The following is a 16,757-nucleotide window of genomic DNA, read 5'->3' as shown; positions in this document are numbered from 1 at the left end:
CAGAATTTGAATTTTTTTTTCCTCTTAGTCTCTAATTATTGAATATTGTAGTTTGTCGTTACTGCTTCTTGTAAAGGTGATGTTCTCAAATTGACTTGACATGTTTTGAATTGAGCACTTAACTGCGGTTATTATTTGTCTCCATTTGCATTGTGTTATAATTCCAGATATACTTTCTTAATGTGCTCGGCCCATGTCAATGTTATGTCACAATAATAGCTAACCAATTAAGGATCTATTCCAAAGTCCATAGAAATCACCCAAAAGACTCTCATTCAGCACTGCTGTCACTGCACCACCAAAATAACTACATGTTAAAATATTTACCCTTTAGAAGTTCTTTTTCTATTATATGAATTTAAAATTACAAGTAAAATCCTAGAAAACTTACTAAATATACAATTCATTTAGCTAAGTTTATGAACTTGTCTTTACGTTCTATAGCAAGAAGAGGATTTGTTTGCTATTCATCTCTGCAGTTTGCAAAATAGTCACTGCTGGAATCCTGTTGCAGGGTCTCAGCCCTATGAAATGATATGAAACTTTTCCATTTGTTATACTTGACAGTCATTTTTGCTAATATCTTCCTGTTAAAACTTGTAGCCATAGACCATTGTTTTCTAATGACAAAAGTAATTAGCACTAAAACATGTTAATGACTGTGTTATCAGGTAATGATGTCTTCATTAATGCATGGCTCTAATCTCTGAAATAACTTTGTCAGTAGCTGGTTGAAGGAATACTTAGGGAGAAAGGAATGCTTTAATGTATAAACTGTCCAAATTCATTAACTGCACAGAACTCCATCCTGCCTACCTGCCTCATCTATGGTGAGACTACATCACAAATCTTTAAAGACTAGGCTTGAGCTCCCATGAATTTAAAGTAGCAACCATATTTCTGTATCAGGATTGTATGTGCAAGCATTTGTTGAATTCAACTGTCTTATAGCTGATTAGTGCAGGTTTATTCGAATATCAAAGGAGTACAAAGACTAATGTGTTACAAACATCTTTCTTTCTTTGGATTTTTTTGTAACCCCTTTCCTTTCCTTTCCTTTCCTTTCCTTTCCTTTCCTTTCCTTTCCTTTCCTTTCCTTTCCTTTCCTTTCCTTTCCTTTCCTTTCCTTTCCTTTCCTTTCCTTTCCTTTCCTTTCCTTTCCTTTCCTTTCCTTTCCTTTCCTTTCCTTTCCTTTCCTTTCCCTTTCCCTTTCCCTTTCCCTTTCCCTTTCCCTTTCCCTTTCCCTTTCCCTTTCCCTTTCCCTTTCCCTTTCCCTTTCCCTTTCCCTTTCCCTTTCCCTTTCCCTTTCCCTTTCCCTTTCCCTTTCCCTTTCCCTTTCCCTTTCCCTTTCCCTTTCCCTTTCCCTTTCCCTTTCCCTTTCCCTTTCCCTTTCCCTTTCCCTTTCCCTTTCCCTTTCCCCTTCCCCTTCCCCTTCCCCTTCCCCTTCCCCTTCCCTTCCCCTTTCCCTTTCCCTTTCCCCTTCCCTTTCCCTTTCCCTTTCCCTTTCCCTTTCCCTTTCCCTTTCCCTTTCCCTTTCCCTTTCCCTTTCCCTTTCCCTTTCCCTTTCCCTTTCCCCTTCCCTTTCCCTTTCCCCTTCCCTTTCCCTTTCCCTTTCCCTTTCCCTTTCCCTTTCCCCTTCCCCTTCCCCTTCCCCTTCCCCTTCCCTTTCCCTTTCCCTTTCCCTTTCCCTTTCCCTTTCCCTTTCCCTTTCCCTTTCCCCTTCCCCTTCCCTTTCCATTTCCCTTTCCCTTTCCATTTCCCTTTCCCTTTCCCTTTCCTTTTCATTGAATCAGACTCTCATATCTTGTGACCTGGAGACAAGGAGAAAGAATGAAATCTGGACTCCAAATGCCTTGGAACAGCTTCTAGAATTTTCTTTTCTTCTCTTCCTTTTCCCTTTATTTTTTTTTTTAGTTTAATTTTCCAGGATTATCATGGAGACAGGGATGAGAACTTCAAAAGAAAAATTATTATACTGTTAATTCCATGATTGACAGATAGAAGCAAATCAGGGAACTCTTCATTCAGCTAGTTTTGCTATTCTTTACTAACTTTTTTTTTTTACGGCTCCATAGTGGGATTGTGTGGCCAGGTTTTGGAAGCTTACAGGGGCAGCTTCTTTAAAAAAAAAGGCTGTTAGAAGATTTCACTGTAGCTGATAGGGCCAGTGCCTGTCAGCTCTAAAATGGACCTGCTGCTGACCGAGGCTGAGTTAATTAGCAATTGAGGTAAGGCTTCTATGATTAACAGATTTTAGATGGGGAAAAGATGCTAAACTGCAGCAGCAGAAGAAAGGGAGGTAGAATGACTTAGTGGGCACCTGGCACCCATCCAGGGTTAAACCACTGCAGTTCTTTATACACTTTTACTCTTTTTCCTGTATAACTTTCCAGCTCTTGGCCATTCTCCTTCAAACCCTAATTGTACTTCAAACACTAAAATAAAAGGTATTTTTTTGTATGTAGTTGCCTACATAGTAGGCATTTACTAAGCTGGAACTACATTACAGAACATACATAACTTCTCTAGCTGTAGGAGCTCATTTTCTATATAAAATACTCACAGTTTGCTATTTATGAATAACCATATTTTTTATGCTTAAACTGAATAGTTTTCTATGGTAAGCATCTTTTTGATTGCAATGTGAAAAATGCATATTGATTCCTAACAAATATATACTTTTGAGGATTTGCCATTGTGTTGTAATAGAACACTCAATTTTCTGAAAAGTGGTGCAAGTTTCTATTGTTTCTCCTTCATCACAACATCATAATTGCAATACTTCTCTAACAACAGCAACAAAACGTGTCCTTGTATCTCAGTTATCTTGGGTATGATGATGATAATAAAAAAATGCAATGCTATATTTTCTTTCCTGTACCTTGTATAGGTGGTATTTCCAGAGGTAACCTCGGTGCTGTTGCAATTCTTCACACTTTGGAATGTCACTTGCACTTGACCAAGTAAAACATACAGGAAAGGGAGATTTTTTTTGATAGCTGAAATAATTCAATGAAAAGGTAATGATGGCTACAGCAATGTTATACTGCAGTGACAGATATTTTTTTTTTCCCTTATTTGTTAACTTCATTTCCTCTAAGAATTAATAATGATACCTAGTCACCTGTAGAGGTACTGTGACACAACGAGGCATTCAATTTTAAGTCACACTGGAACTTAGAAATTCTAGTTTTGTAACTCTCCCCATGCTAGTAAGGAGTAAGACAACAGAATAACTAGAAGGGTATTGAAGTGAAAGTAATTAAAACAGATTATAAGTCATGTCTGTTAATGTGCTTTGGAGGATGTGGGACTAGCTGTAAAGATGAGAGAGAGAGTAAAGAAGAAACTCAGTCTGAAATTATACCAGGTTTCTGCTTTAGTAATTGTCATGAAGCACTTCTTCCACTTAAAGTACTTCCATTAAAAAGCTTGATCCTACTGGGAGAACGTTTTATATGAAATAAGCTTGTTATGTGTTTTTCTCTCTTATAGAGAGTTAAAATTTTGTAGTCCCTTGAGACAACTGAAGCTAGGGATTTGAGTGAAACTCACTGATGTTTGCTCATAGTCTGCTGAGAATCTTTTCATCAGTTTCATGATGTTCTAACCTTATAAAAGAGATTCCCTGCAACCTTGTTGGTTAATTCATAGTTGAGAGAGCCTCCTTAAAATACAGTTTCCAGGATCATTAGATCATTCATGGACTGTACTTTTGTTCATGGGGATCAGTGGGAAAAATCATCCTATTCTATGCAGCATTATCAAACTGTTGGAAAAGGTTTTTATAATATAAAATGATTGTGGTTTAAAACAACAGAGATAATCTGTACTATGTATTCAGTCCACAAAAATGGTTGCTTCCTGTCCAGAAAAATGATAGTTATTTAAGAAACCAGAAGAGTGAAGGAGGAAAAGGAGATTTCTGGGAAAATTGGGACAATAACTTGAACTTAAAATTGTAATTATACTGAATGATTTGCTATCAGTTCTGGATCTTCATATAGATTTTTTACAGCTTTGTTTTGCATATATTGTTTTCACTGGCAAAGAAAGAACATTTCTGTTATTTTTATCCTTTGAAAGCTTTTACATTTGGAGAGAAACAAAGCACTCCATACAACACCTTTGCACATTGTGTGATATGGTTTTTAAAAAGTTCTTCCCTGTGGCAAAGATCGGCCATGGAAGGTTCTCTTTTAGAAAGTTTATCACTTGTTTTTTTCCTAAGCAGTCACAGGCTTTTGGACTGTGTCTTGCTGCACTGCATGTGAACGTGCATGTGAACATTTGCAGTCCTCTGAAGACAAACAAATGTATTTTATCCAAGTATTATTGGCTGAAAGTATTCTTATGTAAATAATCAATGTGTATCTGTTTTACTTTTTTTGTGGCTACAGAAGTATGCATTGGCTTAACATCTTGCGAAATGTTACTGTGAATCACCATTTTCTTCTGATGAAAAACCTGTCCTTGTATGTTGTTTTTTAGTAACCTGGTTTTGTGTTAGAAGAGAAATGAAAAAGAGTGAACTCCTGCTCTTATTTCAGACAGCATTTTCCTGGTATTTAGAGCATTTAAACCCAGATATTAGTTTCATAAAGAGATCTAATTACTTTATGTTTCATCCTTTCAGTTATGCAGTTGGTGATTAAAGCAAATGTCGTGCTATTTCTGGTTTGTGATTAGATGACCTAAAATTTCTGAGTAAAAGAAATGACAGAGAAGAGCTATTAAAATGTAACTCTGAGGAGAGTACAAGGTGATGTTTTTTTCACAAGTCAGCTCTAAATTTTTAAGTATCTTCTAAATCCTTTCTCACTTTTTAAAGAAGAAGAAGTATATCTACTAATGCGCACAGAGAGATACTGACCAAATGGATCTAGGCTGTTTAGCAGACTTCACACTTCATTCTCTGTGGTCAGCTCACACAAAATAACACAATGCCTGAGTATCTTCTCTCACTTCACTGTTGAGATAATGAAAATAGTGGATTTTTTTTTTTTCATCTTAAATTTCTTTTGTTCTGGAGCCCTTGTGGAAATTTGTATATCACTTCCCTTATAAGTATCTTTCTGAATAGCTTTGTCCTTTGCAAGAGCTAAATCTGCAGGTCTTCCCTGAGCTAAAAGTACAAATCTGGCTGATCAGCAACTGACAACATAATGTTTTGCATGTACAGGGTATTGAGAAAGTAATACTCATCATAAGAGACTGTCAATGAGCTTTGTAGATGCACCATTCCATTGAAGAGATTATTTGCTTCTCTTGAGTGCTCGACACACTTTGCCATTGCTACTGCTGGAGCAGCTGTACATTTCACCAGACCAGGGTACTTACTACTCTTTAGTCCTTATGGCTGAGATGTCTCTGTCATGAGATGGCAGAGACCCATACTCGATTCCTGTGATTAAGATGGATAAGTGTCTGAGTGAACCTCCAAAACAAGTTGTTAATGTACAGAAAAAGCAAGCTAGTAGTATTAATCAGACTTAATGAGTACAAAATCAAGAGGACAAACATGACAAACTTGAAATGAGAAACTGTCTTTAGCAGTAGATAAATACTTGCAGCTAATCCTCTAATGGACAACATGACAGGAAGACTACTTGATGGTTTTCTCTGTGTACAGCTTTTGTGCTTACCAAGTTCCATGTCTTATGCTTAACAGTTGTGGCACGTGTAACACTCCAGTGCCTTTGTTAGTCTACTATACTGTAACATTCCAATGTCTTTGCTAGACTACCGCGTAGGGAGTCACTGGGGATTTATTTTTATTTGCAGCCTGACATTTAAATATTTTTAGATGATTTTCAAACCTTTTCCTCTTTTTCCAAATGCTCAAAACTGTTGATTTTGCGGTGTATGTGCAACTACATAGTTGTACTTCCTGCTTCTGCTGACATTTTGGAAAACAGTATCTCGTTTTTGTTTTGATTTTTTTCTTACAACTTTATACTAAAAGAGATTATGAATGCTTCATTAATCAACTGTTCAAAGTGTGATTACTCCTTAATAGCTCTCAAAATCTGTCTTTTTTACTACTTACTTCATTAGTGCTTAATTAACAGAGGAGATGAAAACTAAAATCTTCAGCCTACTCAAGGATGAGATACTGCTTTCAGGAGTTCAGAACGTAGTCTATGTTTTGCAAGTGAGTTGCAAAAACGCTGTAAATTTAGACCAATATTTTCCGTATAGACTAGAAATATCACTGCTTTGTGTCAAGAGTAAGAGCAGTAAAATTAGGCCATCAGTTTAATTTGTAATTTATAATTTTGCTGGAGGCAGAAAAAATAGTAAATGCTTGACAACCAGTTAGTAGATTGCACAGTTAAAATCTTCCCTCTCTGCCCAGTCTTCTCATCTAATAAATTACTGTTCTGACTCTCTGCTTGGTATGGCATGATCTACCTAATGCAATGCTATAAAAAGGATGAAAACACCTGTAGGGCTAAAGAAGCTTGGGAGACTTGCATTTTCTTGAGAATTTTGCTTTATTGGTGATATTTGTGGGAAAGTAGCTTGAGAGAGCCAGGCTATGTGAGAAATGATCTAGCCTTAAATAACTGACATCATATTACAATTACCCTTATTTGTTTTCTCTTTATTCAAGATCTCAGAGTTTGATTTTCTGTAATAGAATTAAACAAACTGTTCTGGTTTAGCAAGGAGCAGCTTTTGCTTGGTAACGGGGAGTGGGTTGCAGTGAAGACCCGGTAAAGAGTTTGTGGATTCTCCCCCGGCTCCTGGGCTCACACCCACCTCCGGCCTGGCTGGGCCAATCTGGTGCCTCTGCCATCACTATTTAGGGGACGGGAATTTGAAGTGCTGGCAGGAGATGTATGAGTGATACAAGGTGGAGGCGACCACGTGGGCTCTTCAGGAAGGAAGGAAGGAAGGAAGGAAGGAAGGAAGGAAGGAAGGAGGGAGGTGCAATAGACCAGAGACTCCTCTGCAAGCCGTGGCGAGAATGCAAGCTGTGCCCCTGCAACCTATGGAGATCCATGGCAGGACCGAGAGTTACCAGCAGCTCCATGTGAGTGAGCCCAGACGGGCGAGGGACTGTGTGGGGAGACGGCTGTGGCCCAGGCCGTGTTGGAGAGCCTACACGCCACAGAGCAGCCCCACACGAGAGGCAGAGAGGAGCTGCAGCCTTTGGAATAAATGTGCGTCGGAGCAGCCCGTGCAGGTGTGCCATGCGTGTGAGTTACCCCACGGACTTGCAGGGAGGATGGGTGCGGAGCCCACCTGTCCTGAGGAAGGGCAGAAGCTATCGGGAACAGACTGAAACCCGCAGTCCTTGTCCCCCCGAGCCTTTCGGGGGGGGGGAGGGGGAGGAGGTAAAAACCCCTGGGATCAGGGCTCTGAGCCCGGGAAGAGGGGAGGTGTGGCAAGAAGGTGTTCTTAAAAAGGCTGGTTGGACTCTTCATTGTTGTATTACTCTGTGTTGTTTCATTTTGGTTATGTTTTGGGTTTTAAGGTTATGTTTTAGTTGATGCATTAAATTATTTTCTGTTTTCTTCCCCAAACCGAGTGGCCTGGTCTGTTTTGTCCTGAACCTTAAGTGGCAATTAAGCTCTCCCTGTCCTTCGGCAATTCTCAGCCTATTCGGTACTCGAGGCTAATCGTGGTCTTTGTTCCCTGATGGGCCCAAAGCACGACACAAACTTAGGGAAAACCCAAAGACTTAAGATAAATGGAGGAATCAGCTGTCTGAATCTTAATGATTTAAAAGGGTCAGAATTTTATTTCCTGCTTCAGGATGGTTGATTATTTTAGTACCTGATCCAAATTTAGTGAGTAACACTGAAATTGTGAGTGATGTTTATCCAACTATAAACATCATGAGCTTAGTTGCTTGCAAAAAGGTACATGGTCTTAATCTCTCATGGAAACAACAAATGTTATATATTGAAGTGAAATTCAGAACAACAATGAAATAACTGTCTTTGAATCTCAGTTATAGAGTCTCAACTACATTCATATTTAAAACTTGAAAAGGAAGATCTTTATAAAGGATGTATAAGCAAAGTGGACATATGAACTACTGGAAATGGGTAGTGGTTTAGATTTGGGAAGGAAATAGGAGCATATCTCAACAAATCTGTAATAAGATGTTTAACTTCATTAAAACCTACTGTGGTTACATGTGAAAATACCTTGAAAAATTTGGCTGGAAATTTGAAAGAGCTAATTCTCCAAAGGAAACCAGACAAATGTGTTAGCTGTAGACATGAGCATGTCATCCCCCAGCCCCACTCCACCCCTTCTTAGTTCTTTAAAACAAGCATTTTTATTATAAGAAGAGATCCCCAGGAGAGGGTAAATTTTGAGAGCAATGAAGACAGATTGGAGAAATGGGTTGACAGGTACCTCATAAAATTCATCAAAGGAAAGTGACAAGTTCTGCAGTTAGAGAGGAACAACCCCATGCATCAGTACATACTAGGGGCTGCCCAGCTGGAAAGAACTTTTCAGAAAAGGACCTGATGATCAGGAGCCAGCAATGTGTACTTGCTGCAAAGAGGGCTGTTTATATCCTGGACTGCCTTAGGCAAAGCATTGACAGTAGGTCAAGGAAGGTGATCCTGTCCCTGAGCACTGGTGAGGTCATACTCGCAGTGCTGAGTCCAGTTCTAGTCTCCTCCAGTACAGGAGAGACATGGACATAATGGAGAGAATTCAGAGAAGGGGCATGAAGATTACTGAGAGACTGAAGCATCTCACATATGAAGAAAGACTGAGAGAGATGGGACCGTTCAGTGTGGAGAAGGAATAGGGGAGTCTTGTCAATAAATATAAACACCTTAAGAGAGAGTTCAAAGAGGAGGGAGCCAGGCTCTTCTCAATACTGTGTAGCAACAGGACAAGATACAGTGGGCACAAACTAAACACATGGTATTCTCTCTGAACACTAAGAAATACTTTTCTGGTGTGAGGATGATGAGCAGTGGCACAGGTTGGTTGAGGATCTTGTGGAGTCTCCAATATCCTTGGAGATATTCTGAAGCCATCTGGACATGGTCTTGGGCAACTGGCTCTAGGTGATCCTACTTGAGTAGAGGTTTGGAGCAGATGACCTCCTGAGGTTCATTTCAGCCTCAAACCACCCATAATTTTGTGAAAATTTATGTAGAATGCGTTAGCTGCTGTGGTAGTTTGAGCCTGGCTGGATGCCAGGTGCCTACCACACAGCTTTATCCCCCACCTCCTCAGCAAGCCAGGGAAGGGGAGAAAATAAGATGGGAGTCTCGTGGGTTGAGATAAAAGCAGTTTAAGTAGCAAAGCCGCGCACGCGGGAAGCAAAGCAAAAGCAGATAAAGCTGTTACTCTCTACTTCCCATCAGCAGCGATGTCCGGCCACCTCCCGAGAAGCAGGGCTTCAGTACGCGTAGCGGTTGCTTTTAGAAGGCCAGAAATGAATCTCGCCTCCCCTTCCTGCTCCTCTCCCCCAGTTTACATTACTGAGCTGACGTCATATGGTATGGAGTATCTCCTTGGTCAGCCTGGGTCAGCTGTCCTGGCCATAGTCCCTCCCAAGATCATGCCCACCTACAGCTATTGGTGAAGGTGGGGGAAGTAATGCTGGAGGGACAGCCCTGATGCTGTGCAAGTGGTAGTCATAATATTGATATCAACAGTAAGCACAGCACTGCAGGAGCTGCTGTGGAGAATCACTACCATCCCAGACCCAATACAGCTGCTTATTCTTGAGAGACTTTCTGCCTTCCTGTCTGATTTTTCTTTTCTGAAAACTTTATGCTTTAAAGCTGCATTTTGATTGGAAATGATTGACATGAATAAAGCAATTGCACATCATGGCTGTAGAAGAAACAAGTGTTTTTAAAGTCATTGGAGGTCTGATAGTATAGCACACTTAGGCTAGCTCTTTCTCACGTCACATGAATTGATCATATTTTTCTGTATTTAATTAATACTGTGGGGTTTTATGGGAAGTTTAATCAGTCAGGCTTTGCCAGTTTTCAAAAATAACTCTGGAACAATATTTATGTGATATTAAAGCACTAGGAGTTCCCAGAAAGGCTAATTAAAGCAGAATTATTTGCTAGTTTAAAGCTATATTACTTGTTTATATTTCATTCATGTCTGAGTAGTTAAATATATGTATAAAGGAACATCAAAACAGAAACCTGTGTGTATATTCCATATATCTAACTTATGCAGTGAATTGTTAACCAGAATTAATTTGATATGTGGATTTTTATAAATAAAGGATGAAGTATGTGCACTATACAGGATCACAGGTAATTAAACAGGTATTACTTGGCTTGTTTATCCCCAGTGCCAGAAATATATATTAGCTGATAAAACATGGAATATGGTTCATTATGTACATTCGTTTCAACACAACAGATCAAAATACACAATTTTTTACATTGCTCAATGTTATTAACATTTTCATTACAGATCAAGAGCATGTACTTTGCAGAAGATGAAAAGGGACAAATATCATTTATGGCATTTAAAGTATGACTTCCAGTCCTCAGGATTTTTGGAGTTATTTTATGGGAAGGGATGTTTTTTTGACCTAGAGATGGAACACTAGAAAAACCAATCTCTCCAGTGGGGACAAGAGAAGAATAATGATATATGGTCTGGCACAATGCATTTGGTTTTCTGGAGGAAAACCTATAACTGCCAAATACTTTATTTCCTCATTCTGTAGATGCACCATTCAGTAAGCCATATATTCCTGTCAAGTATTCTCATTTTGCAGCAGGCTAAAAGTGTGGTATTTGATGAACAAGAGTGAGCTTATTCTTAAACGTCTGTCCCATCATCAATAACAGAGTTGTAAAAATAATGGAAGTAGAAAGCTGTCTGTAATATATTTTTATTTGGGTGTTGTTTTGTAGAAAAACCCACTGAAAACTGTGTTGCTACAAGAGATTGCTCAGGTGAGGGTTAGCTTGTGTATGACTGCAAATCCAAAAGGCTCTTGAACTCTTCACTACCCAGAGGAATGAAGTATTTGATGGAAAACCTGGTAAGTTTTACTTTAGGAAGACAAAGATGATGAAGTAAAAAAGAAGTCATGGTGATATACCTGACAATTACAGGATTTTCTTTTTTTTCAGAATCTTTTGATACCTTTTCTTGGAAACATTATAAATAAAGGAAGCACTGCACGTCATTGTTTTATTGAAGCAATGTCTGTATGAATAATGTATACTAACTTGAAAATAGTATTTATATTGACATGATCACTCACGTATGCTTCTTACATTTTGAGAATGACACAGTAAATGTTTCTCAAATATTTACATTTGCATTGAGGAGATGTTGTACTGCAGAAAAGATGTAAAACATTGTATTAATCACAGAGACTCAAATGCGTAATTTTGAGTCTAGCTTGTGTCTTTTCAGTGACAGTGTTGCATGTCACGATTTCAAGTGAGAAATCCTTTCATGAAACTGGTTAATGGTTGCTCTTCACATATTCAGTAAGCTTAGTTGCTCTCTCAGTGCAGTTTAACAAAGTTGTATGGTGTAACTGACTTCAGAAATTTAATGCAAAGTCAATTGAAGAGATTTGGATTCCAGTAACCTTGAACTGTGTCTTCATTTTCTGAACTTGGCAGAAAGCAAGATATTTTCATGATGATTATATGATTCTACAGTGGTCAATGCGTGTAAAATTAATTGCTATAAGAGACCATCATCATGCAGGACACTTTCCTCTTGAGGAAAGATTTGTTTCCTTTATAGTATGATTTAAGGTTTTTTCCTCCTTTTTTTAGTGGTAGAACTCCACATTTCTATCTCAGATCTCCCTGCTGACGTAAATATCTTTTCCAGATTGAAATAAATCTGATCTCTAAGGTAAGGTAAACAAGCATATATCTATCAAGTATTAGGACTTTTATATGAAATCGCAATGGATGTTGCCTTTTTCAGTTTTAATTTAATTTAATTTTATTCTCTGTCAATGACATTTCTATATCAAGTGCCACAGTGGCCAGAAAGGCATGCTATTGACAAGGAGAATTATTTACTGTTGAACAACGGTCCTAGTTGATGACAGGAGAGTGTAAGAAATACTCTCCTCTCTCAGAGTGACGGTATGTCAATCCTCATACTCCATCTTCAATAGTGACATTAGAAGCTGCAGGCTAGGGAAGGCTTGTGTGCTTGAATGTATTCTCTGATCCTTTATCCTTGCACTTTTCCAGTATCTAAAGCTGTATCAGACAGGTTAGAGTCTAATTCTTTTACCACCCGATATATCTGAATTTGTCTAAAATGTGGTTGTTATAAATGATGTATCCCTGAACAGGATTCCAATTAAATTTTGGAATTTATTGAATGAATAAGAGCAAGCAAACAGCACTGGGTGCACTGGGAGTCTCTGCTCTATCAGGACACACACCCGTCACAGCTCAGAGTTTGCATAAAGTAAGGTAGGCCTTATACGTATTCATGACTTTTCCTCAAAGGGGCTGGAAAATGTTAATCATTTCTGGGAAGGGATTGTCTCCTTCTTGTGCATGCTTTGTTCCATCTTGGGGGTCTTTCTCACCCTCTTTAGGTGGTCTTTGGAGAAAGTCAATAGTCTTCCTCACAGTGTCCCCCAGGCAACCTCCGTGTGTATATCTCCACAAAACTGGTTCAAGCTAATCTCACAAAAACACCTGCCAAGCTGCTGTTACAAGAAGCAGAAACACACTCCTTATCAAAACCTGGTTCAAGCTAGTCTTCCAAGACACCTGTCAAGCTGCTGTTACAAAAAGCAAGAACAAGTTACACAAGAACAAATAAAGCTACCAAAAATAACCATCCATATTCATTGATCCACATTGACACGAATCAGGGGAACACATTTTACATGGTTAAATCTGTTATTATTGTCTGCCTTCACAGCTTTCTGAGGCAGCAATGTATACAAATTCTCTGCTTGTGGTACAAAGAAGCACTGTTTTGGTTTATCTCCCAGTGGTTTCATCAAGTGACCACTTCATTCTTGGACTGAAGGACCTACTGAATGGCAGTTGTCTATTGTTTTGCAGATTTATAAACTGTTATCTGATCCTCCCTTAGGCTTCTCCTGTGCAGACTTAGGGGGCTCAGTCTCTTTTCTAAGCCCCTGAGCTCTGCATGCGTATCCAGCTTGGCTCCCTGTGTTCTATTTATGAACACAGCATGTATAAGGTGGAGTCCAACCCTGTGGTGCTGGACAGTCTTGAGGTAACTGGGCTGCTAGTACTGAGTTTCAAGTATTGTTTATATAATATTATAAACAATATCTAAGAGATATATCATTTATATTATATTATAAACAATATATCTCTTAGATCAGAGAAACACTAATGTTATTTTTCACCTCTGTAGAAGTTTCCACAGGGAAATCTGGAAATATTTATATAAATATTAATGAGTTCTATTTTAAAGGATGTTTGTGAGGGTTGCAGTAGGAAAGTATAATACGTTTCTAAGCGGAAAGTCCTGAAATATACTGTACATTAAATGATATTCTGCACTGCATAATTATTTTTCCAAAAACTATTAAATCTGATTTTATTACATTATAGGTTAAAATTGCTTCAATCAAGGCATTACTTTGGGATTTGTTTGTTTGTTTTTTTTTAAACTGTCATCTATTGATTATACCTGTTAAATCTGCAGCGTAAGTCTGATTAAAATGTTATGTTCTGCATATGTCCCCCAAGTATATGGAGTTTTTACTGTTTGTTAAAATAGGAAAGTGATGACATTATTATGAGGTAGCCTGTATAAAGCCTATTTAATATAAAATGATACTGAGTAAATGAAATTTAAAAGTCAGAGAGCAGATAGATTCTTATAAGTATTTTTAGAATTTCTTAGAAATATATATTATCTCCATTATGAATAGAATCTTACCCATATTGTGGTTATTGAGGAGCAATAGCTCTAAATTTACAATTAATCATCCAAATGTTTTTGACAATTTCTTCTTGAAGCTCAGTTAAATTGTTGTCTAAAATCCAGGTTTTGTCCAAAACTCAACTCTCAAGTTTAAATTAAGTTCCTCAGAGAATATTTTTATTCTCGAATGAAAAAAGAAAAACAACCTAGAGTTATCTGTTCTGGAATTATTCATGTTGTCCAGTGTCATGATGGTATAGAGGAGGTTATGTGAAAAAGGAACATCCTCACTGAATATGCTGTTACTACAAACTAACCTCAGTGTATAAACTTTGGAAGAATAGACTTCTTTCTAACTCCAGGAATGTTCACAATATATATGTTGGGGAATATATTGTATTCTTTTTCTCTTTGCATGCCAGATCCAAGAAGAATGGGGTGATAAGGGAAGGACACACCACTGTAGTACTGCAATTCCAAATAAACCTGGTGAGATTATTTGCTGCTGTTGCAAGGTGCTACTTATGTAAAGTGGACACCTGCTTTGTCCAAGAGGCATAGTAGTAATATCAGAGTACATCACAGTATGAAGACACATTTTCTTATGTATTGGAAGCCTTCAAATGGCATCATCCCTTTCAAGTATGCACTTGACTGCTTTTTCATGACTGCTTACACACTGCAGTTTTATTCATAGATCTGTGGATATTGCTTTTTTTGTATTAGTTTACTCACTTCAGGAGGAGTCTTTGTACATATGATTTCAAATTATGGATTGCATCAAATAGGAATCCTCTACTCTGACTTATGAGAGAATACTTGCTTGTCACAGGCAGGGCTAGAAGTGGAATTTGCTGCTTAAATACAGGTAATGAAGAGCTGACCCTCACAATTTCACAGGGGAAGCCATTTGGTCTTGGGAGAGAAGAGGATTGGAAAAGTGCAGAAAGATATCAACTCAGTTTTAAGATATGTACTACATTTAAATTTTCCTACTGACTCAATGCATTAATTGGCTTGTCTCTTGTCTTCTTTTTTTAATATCCCATAATGTGGAAGAGAGAGCCCTTGTGACAAACCACACAAGTCAGTGTGACAGTGGAGAAACAGGAAACTAACAGTTTTCTGAACAGCCCCATAAAAACCCATAACAGAATTCAGTAGAGTAACTTTAGAAATCTAGACCTCTGTTTTTTCTTGCTTGAAATATTTTCTTCAAACAAACTGCAGAGTACTAATTAAAAAAAAAGTTGAAAAAAGATGAAGATAACTGACATAGAGACTTTGGGTGACCTGTGGGGAAAGCCTTAGACTGGGATGGTGGATAGAGAATCCAGTCCCAGCTTTCTCTTCTGCTTTCACTCCACAGATGTTTGAGTTTCTCAATCCTTGTTCCTGACTTGCAGTTTTATGGTGTTAAAGCACAGCACTTACTCATGAGCAGTTTCTGTATGAGGAGAGCCAAGCAGGGTTTTGAAAGCAACGCTAAAACGAGTAACTATTACTTGCCTTCACACAGAGGTGGACTGAAGCGATAAATCTTCCCTCCCATTCCTAACTGATTTTTTTTTTTCTTAGCACTAAACAGTAGGAAAACATTTAGACTCTCTATTGTATGTTAATGTTGTTTGTGTATTTGTACTTATTATTTGTATTCATTCAGTATTTGAAGTTTCTTTTTCCAAGACCCACATTTTCTGTCCCTAATTTTCTGTTTATCAAGTGATTCTCTAATGGGGCAAAAAAGCAGTTTTGACAAAATAACTTTGGTTCTTGGACATCATAATACTGCAGTTGTTATAAAAAGAGAAAGCTATTAGATAACTTTCATATTTTGAAAACCCTTTACTGTGTGTTGTACCTAGTTTCTATTTTGGCTTTTTTTCTTTTTGCTTTAGTGTGTGGTATATGCTTATAAACTAACCAAAGCAGCACATATCTCTACCCACTGTATTCAAATCTAACTGCAACATTCTCACTGGAATTACATGGACAGTCACAAATTTAAAAGTTTTAGGAGAATCTTTGTCCTGAAATAAAAAAGAAGACTTATGTGGAACTAGTAGCCATTTATGTATATAATGGACTGTGTTTAATGTTGTCAGTGTCTCTTTCCAAATAACAGGATAAAAAGCACTTCAGTACAGTCGGTGATAAAGTTGTTATGCACAAGTATAGGACCTAGAACAACTGATATACCATTGCACTCATTGGTTTCTTGTAGGTTTAAAATTTAAAGGAAGTTGAGTGATTGATAAAGCCCTCAGACTCTTTTAAAATTATGATCATGTTCCTTGCTGCTACAATTACTTCTGCCAGTTTGTATCTGCCACGTTTCTGGACAGAACAGTAGCATTACTTAGAGAGCTTTATGAGCAATTTGACAAAACTCATCTATGGGTGGCATATTCCCATTTATTTTCAATTATTGTTTAAAATAAATAAAAGATACTGCAGTATCTCCATCTTTCAGGACTGTGACTTATGTTCCCTAAAATAAAAATATAACAGTATTTTGGGATGCTACTGCAACTGTGAATGTTACTCTAGTCTTCTGTTAGAAGTTATGATCCCCAGAATAGTCAGTACTTCCACCAATCCTGTTACAAAGCAATCATCTCTGGCAGAGGGGTATAATGGACAATCAGAAGATGTATCTCTTTAACTCCTGCAATTTTATATATACCAGTGTCTGTGGGGAGTTTAGTTTATACAGGTTAGTATGGATAAGCAAAAGGTTTGTTGCTCTTTTTGTACCAAAGTCTCAGAGAATATATAGTAAAAGCATGGGGTTTTTTTTGTAGAACGTCTGTATGTGAATAATCTCTGCATCCTTATTTTGCATCAGGAAGAGACAGAGAGTGAAAAGGTGCAAGATTCTTTCTGGA

The sequence above is a fragment of the Colius striatus genome, chromosome 4 (genome assembly GCF_028858725.1).
Source record: "Colius striatus isolate bColStr4 chromosome 4, bColStr4.1.hap1, whole genome shotgun sequence".
Taxonomy (NCBI): Eukaryota; Metazoa; Chordata; class Aves; order Coliiformes; family Coliidae; genus Colius; species Colius striatus.
The sequence above is the reverse complement of the archived record's forward strand: the minus strand, read 5'-3'. Positions refer to the sequence as shown.